Source organism: Halichoerus grypus, chromosome 10 (assembly GCF_964656455.1).
Source record: "Halichoerus grypus chromosome 10, mHalGry1.hap1.1, whole genome shotgun sequence".
NCBI lineage: Eukaryota > Metazoa > Chordata > Mammalia > Carnivora > Phocidae > Halichoerus > Halichoerus grypus.
In genome coordinates, this window is record NC_135721.1 from 107,582,169 (window position 1) to 107,595,319 (window position 13,151).

General features: G+C 39.4%; 1 pseudogene; it reads left to right on the plus strand.

Moving 5' to 3' along the window:
• Positions 1 to 12,502: 12,502 nt before the first annotated feature.
• On the plus strand, positions 12,503 to 12,897 carry LOC144379371 (small ribosomal subunit protein eS24 pseudogene; annotated as a pseudogene).
• Positions 12,898 to 13,151: the final 254 nt, after the last annotated feature.

Sequence of the window (13,151 nt, forward strand, 5' to 3'; positions counted from 1 at the left end):
AGTAAAGAAAACCACATTTCCTCCTCAATTATAGAGCCCACATTTGATGGACTGAGAACCACCCATGGAACTTTTTCAGTGCAGAAGGAGGATAGAAGTTGTGTTTTCTGTTGGAATATTGGTACAGTTGACATCAGACTTGGAACATGCAGTCTCAAGAGGCTCTTCATCATTAACCAAAACACAGTTATGGATGCTCTATTAATACATCTGAGGGACAACACATAGCCAGGATAGAAGTGTGTCGAAAATGTGATCTCAACCTTACCAGGAAATGTGGGCAGGAATAACTTTTCAAAATCAGTGATCTCCCCATTTCTGCATTGTTTGGTCCGGTCCTGTTGTTAATAGATTTGCCAAAACACTGATGATTCTTTTCATATTTTCAAGGTAAGTATAGAAATAAAAATTTAGAAGAGAACTTGCTTTAAAAGGAAAAGAAGAAATCCTTATTTGCAAACTCACTCCTGTCTGTTCAATGTCTTTTCAATTTCTATGTCTTTTGACCTTTCAACCAATGGGATTCCATCTCTTCTTCCCAACTCGATTCCTCTCCCCCGGTCGCCACCTCTCCCCCACCAGCCACATCAACACTCCTGAGACAGAGAACTCAGGTCTACCCTTGCCCCCTACCACTCATTTCTCAGCTCCACCTATAAATTTCCTAGTAAACTGCTACTTACCTGTATCAGGCAGGTCCCACCTTAAAACCAAATTCTACTCAAATAGTTCAACTCAGTGGTATGTTGGAGCCCACTTATACTGACTCATAAGAGTTGATTGTTAATTCTCAGGAATTTTACAAGCTGGTTGTTAAACATAGTCATTACTAAAAATTAAATTAACTTACAACTTTTTGAATTATATTAAAAGCAATAAATATTCAAAATGCATGCCTTCCTTATTATATTATTACATTTTACCATTATATACAGTCTTAAAATTATTTACATCTATTGCATCAGTATGGTGGAACAATTTAGCTAGCATCACTTTCCAATTCTATGTTCAATGGCATCCTGTTGGTCCATGATGGGCATATATATCCTATAGAAATTGGAAAAAGCTCTAAGTTTTTTAATTTTTTTCCAGAGACCCAGTTGTTAAACATTTACCAGCATAGCACTACTTCAACTAAAGGCTGAACTAAAGGATCTATTTGGGTTAAGGACACCAACTATGGATGTTGAGGTTTCTGGAGACTGGCAGCAGAAGAAAACATTACCACTCTTAGACCTGGAAAGGAAGGGAATAATGAGAGCAATTACCAGGGAGGATGGCATGTCTGGGCAGGAGCTAGAGTCCTAGAGGGACCAGCTATGGATAGAGAACAGCATGGAAGAAGAGGATGCATGGAGTAAACACCTCTCTCTCCTCCCCACTTCTGATCATATGCCACCAATTTGAACGATCAAGAATCCAGCCATCTCAGAAGCCTAGGCACAGCAATCTACAGGTATCCTAGGTTAGGTTCACCAGGGAGGTTCTAGAGCTGAGATGATCCTTCAAGCTTCTCTCAAGTCGGAGCAAGGGGCGGGGGGGGGGGGGTCTTTATATCCTGGTAATGATCAGTAATTGGACACAGGCTGCTCCTGGAAGGAGGAGGCATGACCTTAGGGGAGGCAGTTTTCTTTGGGAGATGTAATCCCCAAAGAGGGCTGACACCTGAGGTCTGTCTCCCGGCAGCTGAGTGAATGACCTTGCATTCCTGAAATGGGAATCTGGGTGGCATATTAAAGTATCCAGCACGGCAGGGGTCAGCTTCTTAGGCAAAGAAGAGAGGAGGATGGCTCTGGGAGCAGTGGAAAGAGGAATGAGTAATAACCGCACAGTACTCTTCAAAACCTAGTGTGTGAATTAGCCCCTCTCAGAAGCAGTGTCTGTCTCTCCTGCTCCATGTAGCTCCATAATCCTTATGCAAAGATTTATCAGGTCTCCCAGCAGACAATATTAAACCAGTCTGTTTACCAGTCTACCTCTTGTGAGCTCCGTGGTCACAGGGATTGTACCTTTTCTATCCTAATTCCCATTCTGATGATAGTTCCAACCCAGAACTCCATAGATGCTCAATAAAATTACTTGTTAAATGGTAAGCAATTAATAAAGCTTAACAGGCCCATCCTTCATAATAACAGAGATAATCTCAGATGAAAAAAAAAAAAAAGTTTTCCAGGGGAGGAGAAACCAAACTTCTTTGTGAAAAAAAAATATATATCCTTATGACAATACTCTATGGCATATTGCTTTCCACATCATTATTGCTGATAAGTCCCTAGAAGGTTTCCAATTAGTTAGCAAGTCTGATTTATATCTACAGCCATCAACTGATTGAGTCATCAAGGTATATGGCAGGGGGCGGGAGGAGAGAATAAATTCAGTGGAAGTAATTACATCTTTAGGATGGAATGGGGCGGGAGGGAAGGAGAGTCAAGCGTGGACAGTGTTGCGATGTGGCACCCACATGGCAAAGATGAGTTTGAGTCCAGGCATCAGATTGCCAAAGGTTTCCTCTGAGTTTCCCCCTCAAGGAGACAGATAAGAAACAAGACATTCAAGTAGCTGGTGGGGTAGCCTGTGAGTGTCTCTCTTGTCTGGGTGGCTTGTCAGTTCTGACATCATCAGAACACGTGTGCCATTATGGTCAGCTTTGTGTCACCATGCTCCTGTCTTCCATCACCTTCTGGAGAATGAATGGTGCTTTTCTTCCTTCTTTCTTTCTTTTTCTTTTTCTTCTCTTTTCTTTCTCTTCTCTCCTTCCTTCCTTCCTCCCTCCCTCCCTCCCTCCCTCCCTCCCTCCCTTCCTTCCTTCCTTCCTTCCTTGGCCTAATGTGAGATATAACACTGTTGTCCCCTGTAGTCACATATTTGAAAAAATACATTCAGCTGGCTTTTGGCACTGCTTAAGGTTCTAGGGAATTAAGCTGAATATTCCAGGCAACAGTGGAATCTATTTTTTTAAGATTATTTATTTATTTGTCAGAGAGAGAGAGAGCACCCAAGCAGGTCAAGGGAAAGTTCTAACAAAGACAAAAAAACACCCTGAAGTCCTTGGCTTGATGGGTCTTGGTTTAAATGGTATTTATGTGAAACCCAGAGAGGAGGACACAGGGACAATAATCACCACATAGTAAGTTTGATGAGACCCTGATTTTCCATCCTCATGTCTCCATAAAGAGAGAACTCTGCCCTTTTCCCATTAGTACAACCCCAATCCCTGCAGGAGAGAAGCTTCCCTCCCCAGTGTGTTCCCTGATCAGAGGTTGGAACTTTCTTGGGGCATGGCTGGATTACTCTGCTTAAAAATACCACTGCCTGCCCCTTTCTTCTTGAGCACTTCGGAAAGATACTTCTAGAACATAATGAGGATTTTAAGAGGCAATATATAATGCAAAAAAAATCCAAAGGAACTTCTAAACAACATAGGTCAATATCACCCCAGGATGGTAGTAAATCAACCAATAATTTTTAATATATAATGGCTAATAATATAGTACAGTTACATGCATCAGACACTATGCTAAATATATTACAGACACAATCTCATTGAGTCCCCGTAACAGGGCTTTTTATGAAGAAGGTGCCCCAAGATTACATAGGAATCAGAAACAATTGTAACTTTGAAGCCCATATTCATAATCAGTAAATTGTATGGTCTCCTGGAAGCTAAGAGAAGATTTAGAAGCAGGAAAAGTGGAAGACAATAATGACCCCATAAACAGGACATGGAAGTAAAAAAGTGAGTTTCCAGCCCATATAGTAAAAGACCTGTGTGCCCCTAAAATGTTAAAGTCAATTGTTTTCTTTTAACACGGCTGTATCATGCTGGCCAATAAACTAACACATCAGAGAACATTTAAAACAAAAATCCCTTCCAACTTTAGAACATGGATTTGCCACTGGAAATTCCAAATGATGTTGGTCTTTGGTTAATTCCAAGGAAGGTTTGAGCTCACAGGACCTCTCTAACACCCAATAAAGGGAAGTAGCCTGGAGACATTACAACAGGAAGTCAAATAGGATGAAAGCTTTGCCTTAGATAACCTAAAAGTGAATGAACCACATGTAATTTAAAGTGAAGCTAAAAATAGAAAATCTTACACTTTTGCAACTGTAAAGAAACATATAATAACTCAATATTTTGACATTATGTCCAAACTCAAAATACCAGAAGCCATCTCATATTCACAATGTCAAGGTGAAAACAGTGCATCGATTTGGACGGTGCACATGGTTTTAGGTTTTCAATGCTTAATAATAAATAATCAAAATGATTCACCATTGTTAATATTCTGAGACTCATGAATAAAATCCTGTAATAGATCTGTGGGAATGCTTCTGTCATACAGGAATATTTATGGCCAAGTATAAATCCCAAACATAATTTACTATATAATCTCAGTCTATTCATCACTGCAGGAGAAAATATGTATCACTAATGATATTCTTTTGAGTTGGGGAGCAACGAACTCTTTCCTCAGAAACAAATCGATAAAATGCTAGCACTTAATGACTTCAATCCAGGAGCTAACTTTGGTACTTTTTATTTTTAAAAAATCAAACCAGCATTTTGGATTTAATGAACCTAAATCCAGACTCCTCCTATAAAAACCAAACAGTTTACCTACTGCCAAAGCAAACTCTTTATTTAAAAGAACATAGTAAATTTGCTAAGACATTCTCTCTAAACCAAATCTAACACACCCTCTGAGTTTTAGCAAGAACTCCAGCATGTAAGCTATAAAACAGAATCATTTAAGAGTTTCTTCTTTTGTATGGGATGGTAATAATATCCTCTTCCTTGCAGAATCTCACCACACACAATTTCAAAGGCAGGAAGAAAAAGGGAATACCTGAACAGCTAATTACAGAGCTGGATAGATACATGATAAAGCATTAGAATAAATGAGATAGAAAAATTATCAGAGAGCAGAGCTGAAGACTGATGAACCATATTTAGTACACTAATCCCAAGTGTTTATTTTGCATTCTTCTGGCCTTTAAAGATGACAAGTTGTGATCAATCGCTTCCCTTGAGGGCTGGCTGCCTTCCTGCCCTAGCATTTAATTTTTGTTTGATGTTCTTCACTTTGTGTCAATGTACGAACTACTGTTAAGATATAGAGCAGTGATTAAAATAATTCATTCATCTGCTTATAATTAAAGACCAAGTTAAATGTAATGACAACTTTATCTAGCAAGCTAGTTATCATCTAAAAGGGAGGTTGGCCCCTCTACAATTTCTCCAGCAGATGAATATTCTAGTTAGTAGTAGTTCAAAATTTTTTTTCCTTCAAAGAATGGAGGTTTTAATCAGTGACATCACTGGGTAAGTGAAATGGGAGGAAATATAGAAATGTCTTTCTTTTCTGGACTAGAAAAAAAATAAAAAATCTTGGTGACTAGTTCAAGACTGGAGAAGAAAATCGCTTTTGAATTAATAGTTTTAAGTTATTCACAAAGAGGAGAAGCTAGTGAAAAAAAAACAAGTACCCTAAATTAATTAAGAAAAAAAGTCAAACAGAGAAAGACATGTATCATATGACCTCACTGATATGAGGAATTCTTAATCTCAGGAAACAAACTGAGGGTTGCTGGAGTGGGGGGTGGGGTGGGAGGGATGGGGTGACTGGGTGATGGACACTGGGGAGGGTATGTGCTCTGGTAAGCGCTGTGAATTGTGCAAGACTGTTGAATCTCAGATCTGTACCTCTGAAACAAATAATGCCATATATGTTAAGAAAAAAAAAAAGAAGAAGAAGAAGATAGCAGGAGGGGGAGAATGAAGGGGGGGAAATTGGAGGGGTAGACGAACCATGAGAGATGATGGACTCTGAAAAACAAACTGGGGGTTCTAGAGGGGAGGGGGTGGGAGGATGGGTTAGCCTGGTGATGGGTATTGAGGAGGGCACGTTCTGCATGGAGCACTGGGTGTTATGCACAAACAATGAATCATGGAACACTACATCTAAAACTAATGATGTAATGTGTGGGGATTAACATAACAATAAAAAATAAATAAATAAATAAAGAGAATACCAAAAAAAGAATGAGACCAGCTTTATGGTGAGGTAATTGCTGAATACACAGCAATTTTTTTTTTTTTTTTTAAGATTTTATTTATTATTTATTTGTGAGAGAGACAGACAGAGATGGTGAGAGAGAGCATGAGCAGGGAGGAGAGGGAGAAGCAGGCTCCCTGCCGAGCAGGGAGCCCGATGTGGGGCTCGATCCCAGGACCCTGGGATCATGACCTGAGCTGAAGGCAGACACTTAACCGACTGAGCCACCCAGGCGCTCCTGAATACACAGCTATTTTAATGAAGAACAAATCTCCTGGAGTGCTTTTTAACTTACTGCCTTCCTAGAGTAAACAGAACACTCTAGTTACATTTTTAAATAAATTTTTAGACACAAAATTTGAGAGGGGTGGTGAAACTAAAATATTCACTCATATTTCCCACTACCCTGAAAATAAATAAAATTACTGGTTCATATTTTATTTAATTTTCTCAACTGGATATACATACATGAATCTATTATAAAATTAGAGCCACATTATCATATACTGTTTTGAAAGCTGCTTTTTTCATATAGTAATACATTATGCATACTTTTAATATATTTAAAGGATTTTAAAAACCAAGCCAGCAATTTTATATTCAATAGAACATGAAAACCAAAATCTGATCTTAAATGCCCTTTGATCATTCTCTGATATGATCAAAGGGCATTTGATCATATCAAATGTTTGGCTAGCTACAGAAAGAGCAAAATTAAAATGTCATAAAAATATATCTGGAAGAATAGTTTAACATTTTCTTCATAATCATAACTGACCATCATAAATTTCATAGATTGTGCAGGAGTAAATGCCTCATAAATAGCCTCATTCAAAGGACTTTGCCAAATCATTTGAGCAAACTGTTTTAGATTTTAAATTCACTTTTCTATTTAAGATGATGCTTAAAAGCACGTCTTCTGATGACAAGGAAATCCAAACTTGGGAAACCCACTAGGAAATATTCTAGTTTAATTCATCAAAGGAATTAATATAAGGGTATTTTATTCAGAAAAGTAAAAGCTAAAAGTACATAGTATAAAATAATTATGGTGAAATCATGTCATATGTACTACATCTGCGTCAAACACGACAGGTAATTAAGAAATGTTTATTGATGATTAAAATCTGCCTTATGGGGCATCTGGTGGCTCAGTAGATTGAGCATCTGATTCTTGGTTTTGGCTCAGGTCCTGATCTTAGGATCATGAGAGTGAGCTCCATGTCAGGCTCCGTGCTCAGCATGGAGTCTGCTTAAGACTCTCTCCCTCTCCTTCTTCCCCTCCCCACTGTGCATGCTCGCTCGCTCGCTCTCTCTCTCAAAATAAACAAATAAATCCTTTTTAAAAACTGTCTTATTTTTGCTTCCAAGTATTTTCTGTTAATGCATAGGGACTAATGTAAGGTATCTCCAAGAACTTAGAAATAACTGATCTTTGGAGATAAATATAAGAACAGCATACCAAGAGAAAGTTCATAGATATATGATTATCTGATTGGCTTTCTGGCCAACAAGCTTGACTATAATCAGGTGGACACATTTAAACATTCAAAAAGTGAATGAATGTGTTCATCAAAGTAGGGACTGATGAAACAGGAAAGTTTATTGACAGCACCCAAAAGCACAGTCCAAGAGAGAAGAAGGCCTAGCCATTGGAGTTTGGTATGTTTCTAATCCTAATAGTCAAGTTACTCCTGGGGTGCAGCATGAAGCATGAAGCCAACAGACTTACTTATATCTGGCTCTATTGGCAAGGCTAGTTGTGTTAAAAACTGGAGGCATAAGACCACCTTGGACCACTGCTATCAATCATTTGTTCTCATTTGTTCTTCTAGTCCCCCTTATTCTAATAACCTACTCCCCAGACAACCTTCCAATTCCCAAGTCAGTCACAGAGGAAGAGAGGAAACTGACCCTGTGAATGTGAACATTTCTGGTCACTGCAGTGATTTCCTACAGGAAATTAACAAGGGAAGGAGCCTCATATCTTGATGATAGAGAAAAAATGAACTGCTCATAAATCTCCATTGTCCTGGTCCATGTGACAGCTCTATTTCTCACTGTGGATAAATAAATTATCATTCTTAGCTTCATGAGTTTTTAGTAATGAAGAGTCAATGTCTTGAAGCCTGACGTTCTCTGAATAGACAGGATATCAGGTCATTCAGAGGCCTAGGCATCCTCCCCTGGGAGGCGTGTGACCTCACTTCATTATCTCTCATCTAATATCAACACATATAAATGCACATGGAGACCAACTGGCAGTGATGAGATGAGCTACTTGAGAAGACACAACCAGGACCAGAATCAGGACATTTTAAGAGGCCTCCAGCATTAAAATTGGAGCAATTTTTTTTTATCATATATGAAGTATTCTCTCTTCCAGTTACATGGTGGAGGGATAAAATTGAATTCATGAATAATTTTTGGTTTTGAGTTTTGTAAACTCCCAATATGTACTGTCACTGAGAGGACCAGCAGGTTTTCCAATACTCGCAGGTGAAAGTTCATACCTGACTCCCAGGGAGCAATTCAGGGCTCCAGACAGAAGCTGAAATTTCCCCCAAGAAGCTAGATGTCTGTTGGCTGCGGAGACCCTGAGGGAGAGTTGCCACAGTTACATGGAGGAAATGGGATGCACAGGCAAACTGGACCACCCTAAGTGTCAAGGCAACCCTGAGGACCTTGTTAGGAACAGGTCAAGGACACTCCATGGGTGTGCAGAGGCCTGAACCCAAGACAAAGAAGCATTTACTCTGCAAGTTTCCACCACTAAGAAGCGACAAAGCTGCTCCAGGCCACACAGGATGCTCTATGCACCCTTTGAGGAGAAAGACAATAGAATGAGTTGAGTTGGTGAAAATACCACTTTGTGGCCCTCATACCTTCTTTGTCCACACCCCAAATACTAAGTTCCAGTGTGAATCCAGTGAGATTCAAAGGCTCCCCTGAGGATCATGAAACTCACTCCTTCTGTCTACCAGAACTTCCCACTCTCAGGCTTCATTCTTCAATTTAAGACTATGAATCTTCTTACACTGTAAATGTGTAAGAAGGCTGGATTCGAACTTAAACTGCTATCTTCAATATGGAACTCTAGAGGAATGAAGGTCAGCAGCGTACTAGAGTAGAATTTGATGAGCGATAAAGAAAAGACTTCCTGGGGTGCTTGGGTGGTTCAGTCAGTTAAGTGTCTGCCTTCAGCTCAGGTCATGATCCCAGGGTCCTGGGATCAAGCCCCGCATCGAGCTCCCTCCTCAGCAGGGAGTCTGCTTCTCTCTCTACCCTTCTCCCCTGTTTGTGATCTCTCTCATAAATAAATAAAATCTTTAAAAAAAAAAGAAAGAAAGAAAGAAAAGACTTCCTGTCAGTTGAGGACCTGAAGGAAAGGGAATTGCTCTCTCAAGGAGGAGTAAAGAGTGGCCCCTAAAATCACCAGATACTGGTCTCTCCTTCACGATACTGTGAAAAGCATCATACTTAATACTTTGATTCCATGTTCCAAAATAGCTTGTGACAGAAGCTACAGTAGTTCATTATTTTTCTGCCGGTTAAGGCTACAGTGTAATGATATTCAATAATAATACTAACCTTCACCAGTTGCACAATGAAGTATTTTGTTCCTGTTCTTCACGTAGTAGAATGAAATGCTAAAATATTTTGGAATGGTTTCAGTTTGTCATAATTATTGTTCACCCTAAGAACTTGGAGAGGTGCAGGTGACAAGATCAAACTTGTTTTCACTTAGACTCAGCCAGGTTTAAACCAAAGTCCCCAAAGATGAAAGGCTAATGCCTCAATGCCTTGTTCGATTTCAAAGACCAATAGATGTTTAATCATTTTTTAATGTAAAAGCAACATATAAAAGGAAATAATTTTAAATTGTGAGCAATATGAGAAATGTACATAAAGAGAAGGCACTTTTTTTTTGGTCCAAAACCATTATTTCAACAAGAAGTACAAAAGTACTAATCCAACAGAAAAGTGAATCGTCCCCATCAGAGTTTTCAACATAATAGATTTTGTCTCCTTTCTTAACTCAAAAAAGTTAACTCCATTTCCCCAAACGCTCACCAATAAAAGCAACTAAATCAGAAGTTTTAAAAGGGATAATAAATCTTAACCCAACATAAGCCCTGTTTTAAGTGGGTTTTTAATGACAGTGTGCTCTGTATTTCTGATAATGTTAAACTGAAGTTTGGCTAATGTCCAAAACTGGGAGAAACAATGGGCACACGCATGAATTATACTTCTGTTTATATTCCCATCCCAAAGCTGTGATTTAAGCAGCAGGTTCTGCCTTAATCACAGACACTTAATAAATGAAAGCTGCTTTTATTTCTCAAGTAAGTTTGAATCTCTTGGGTTTGGCAGAAAGTCAAGCTTACCAAATATTTTTATATAGAACCATCTCAAATCCTACAAAGGATATAATTAGACAATCAAATAGAGGTGTCTGAGAATATCTGGGCAATTTGTTAACTAGTTGATATTTAGTCCTTCAGTTATAATACAGATTTTAGGTGATATACGTTTTATTACTAGTATACAAACTATTGCAGTACAGCATGTAATGTTAAGAGTTTGAAAGATAGTGTCACTGGCTGGCTCAGTCAGTGGAGCTTGAGACTCTTGATCTCAGGGTTGTGAGTTCAAGCCTCACGATGAGTAGAGAGATTACATAGAAATAAAATCTTTTTTAAAAAAGAGTTTGAAAGATAATAAGGATTGCATACCCTTATATTCTTTCATCACTAAAAAAGCTATCAAAAAAAATCTCAAAAAACTGTCCTCATTATTGTTTCCTATCTCTTCTAAAATTAAGCTAACTAGTATTAGATAGGTTTGGATAAGTTTTCAGATAAGCATCTAGATCTGAATCTCTGAACCTAACAATTTCAACCATTTTTATGAGCCTGTCAATATATCCAGATTCTCAAATAGCCTATGGCTTCCTGATGTCTAAACACAAGATATATAGATGCAGAAAATAAGGGAGGGGGTCACCAAGAGATGACATAGATCATAGTAGGAACTGATCCATGAGGTATAACTGGAAAGTTGAAGATAGTTTATATTTTTTTATTAAAAATTCTTTTTTTATTTATTTGAGAGAGAGAGAGCACGAAGGGGGTAGGGTCAGAGGGAGAAGCAGACTCCCCATTGAGCAGGGAGCCCCACGTGGGACTCGATCCTGGGACTCCAGGATCATGACCTGAGCCGAAGGCAGTTGCTTAACCAACTGAGCCACCCAGTCGCCCCTGAAGATAGTTTATATTTTTAAAGACTGGATGATTAGAATTAGAGGGTAAGTTTTATTTATGCATTTATTTATGACTAGCATTTCCTGAATAATGTAAATTTTACATTCCAAGTTAGAAAGGCAGCTATATAAGGAGACTTTTAAATCTCAAGAAGAGATCTGAAAATCTCTTTGAGCCCCAGTCATAGAATCGGGGCACTGTACTAGATTATTCCCTCAGGCTAAAGCCAGCGAACCTGGCCTGCGCCATTATAAAGTCCAGACTAAAATCAGCCTATTCAGATGCACATGTGATACAGTGATGGTTATCCTGAAGAGATCCAAGATGGCCAGGGGAATATCACTGAGGCCTCCCTCAGAGCCAGCGTTGTGGACATGACATGGGCAGTCACAGAGTCCCACATGCAGAAGGGCCTTGCACTTGGACTAATGCTCTGTCATCACCACCAAGAAATCCATCTTTGTCTCTGAACTTGTAAGTGAAATCTGGTAAGACGATGCAGCGTGCACGTGAGAAGAGGAAACAGGCCAGGCAGCAGTGCAGGCACACAAGGACCACGCCCATGGGGACAGGAGCCAGAGTGTGCTGTGCTCTTGGCCTGGCCTCCTGGTGCCCACAAGCACATGCCCAGGGCAGACTGTGGTCCTGCAGAGCTGCGAGGAGGCAGCTGGCCTGGCACCTGGACCCAGACTGGTGCCAGCAGCAGCAGCAGAAGCAGTGGTGGCAGAGGTCACGAGCACAGAGAGAGGAGGAGCAACACTGGGACCCTTGGTGGGAGCCCGGCTCACGGTTCACCCTCAGAGCCCAGCCCTCAGGTACTGGTGCAAATACTACCTCTCTAGCCTGAGGGCTAGGAGAGGTTGGCCACTTCTCCAGCAGCAAGTCTGGTCAATAAACAATTACAAAAAAGTACACACAGACGTTACCCCATAAAGTACATCAGGGAGTTGTATCCTCAAAGACACAGTTAATTTTGAAAATTGCTGCAACATTGCCAAACAAATACCCACAGCCTTAGAAATAGAAATTAAATGTAAAGATTGCAGCCTTTAATGAAAAGAACACTATTTTCACATGAAGCCTCAGACAACAAATTTTTCACAAGGAAGACAATTTTCTAATTTTTTTCATAAAATTGTAGATGCCTCCTCCCTGGCTACTTGAAGCTCAGCTGCCATCATGAACAACACAGTAACTATCTGGACCAGGAAATCCATGACCAACCAACTACTTCAGCAGAAACCAATGGTTATTGACGTTCTTCAACCCAGAAAGGCAATAGTACCTAAGACAGAAATTTGGAAAAAACTAGCCAAAATGTACAAGACCACACTAGATGTCATCTACGTATTTGGATTCAGTACCCATTTAGGTGGTGGCAAGACAACTGGCTTTGGCATGATTTATGATTCCTTGGATTATGCAAAAAAAAAAATAAACCCAAATATAGACTTGCAGGGCATGGCCTGTATGAAAAGAAAAAGACCTCAAGAAAGCAGCAAAAAGAATGCAAGAACAGAAAAAAGAAAGTCAGGGAGACTGCAAAAGCGAATGTTGCTATTGGCAAAAATTGAGCTGGAGATTAGACAACAGAAGAAAAATTCTGCAGTGACTTTATCTGTGGTGATGGTGCAGATTTTTCATGAGAGGATTAACAAACTAAGAACTTTACAAAAAAGAAAAGAAATTGTAGATGCAGTTATAGGACGCATAAAAAGGCATTTTGAATTATAAACAAATCACTAAGCTGCTTTCTGGTGCAGGCTCAAGTTCAGGAAATAGCAGAGGAACCATTAAAATGCCATTGTATAAATTTTCATTTAAACTG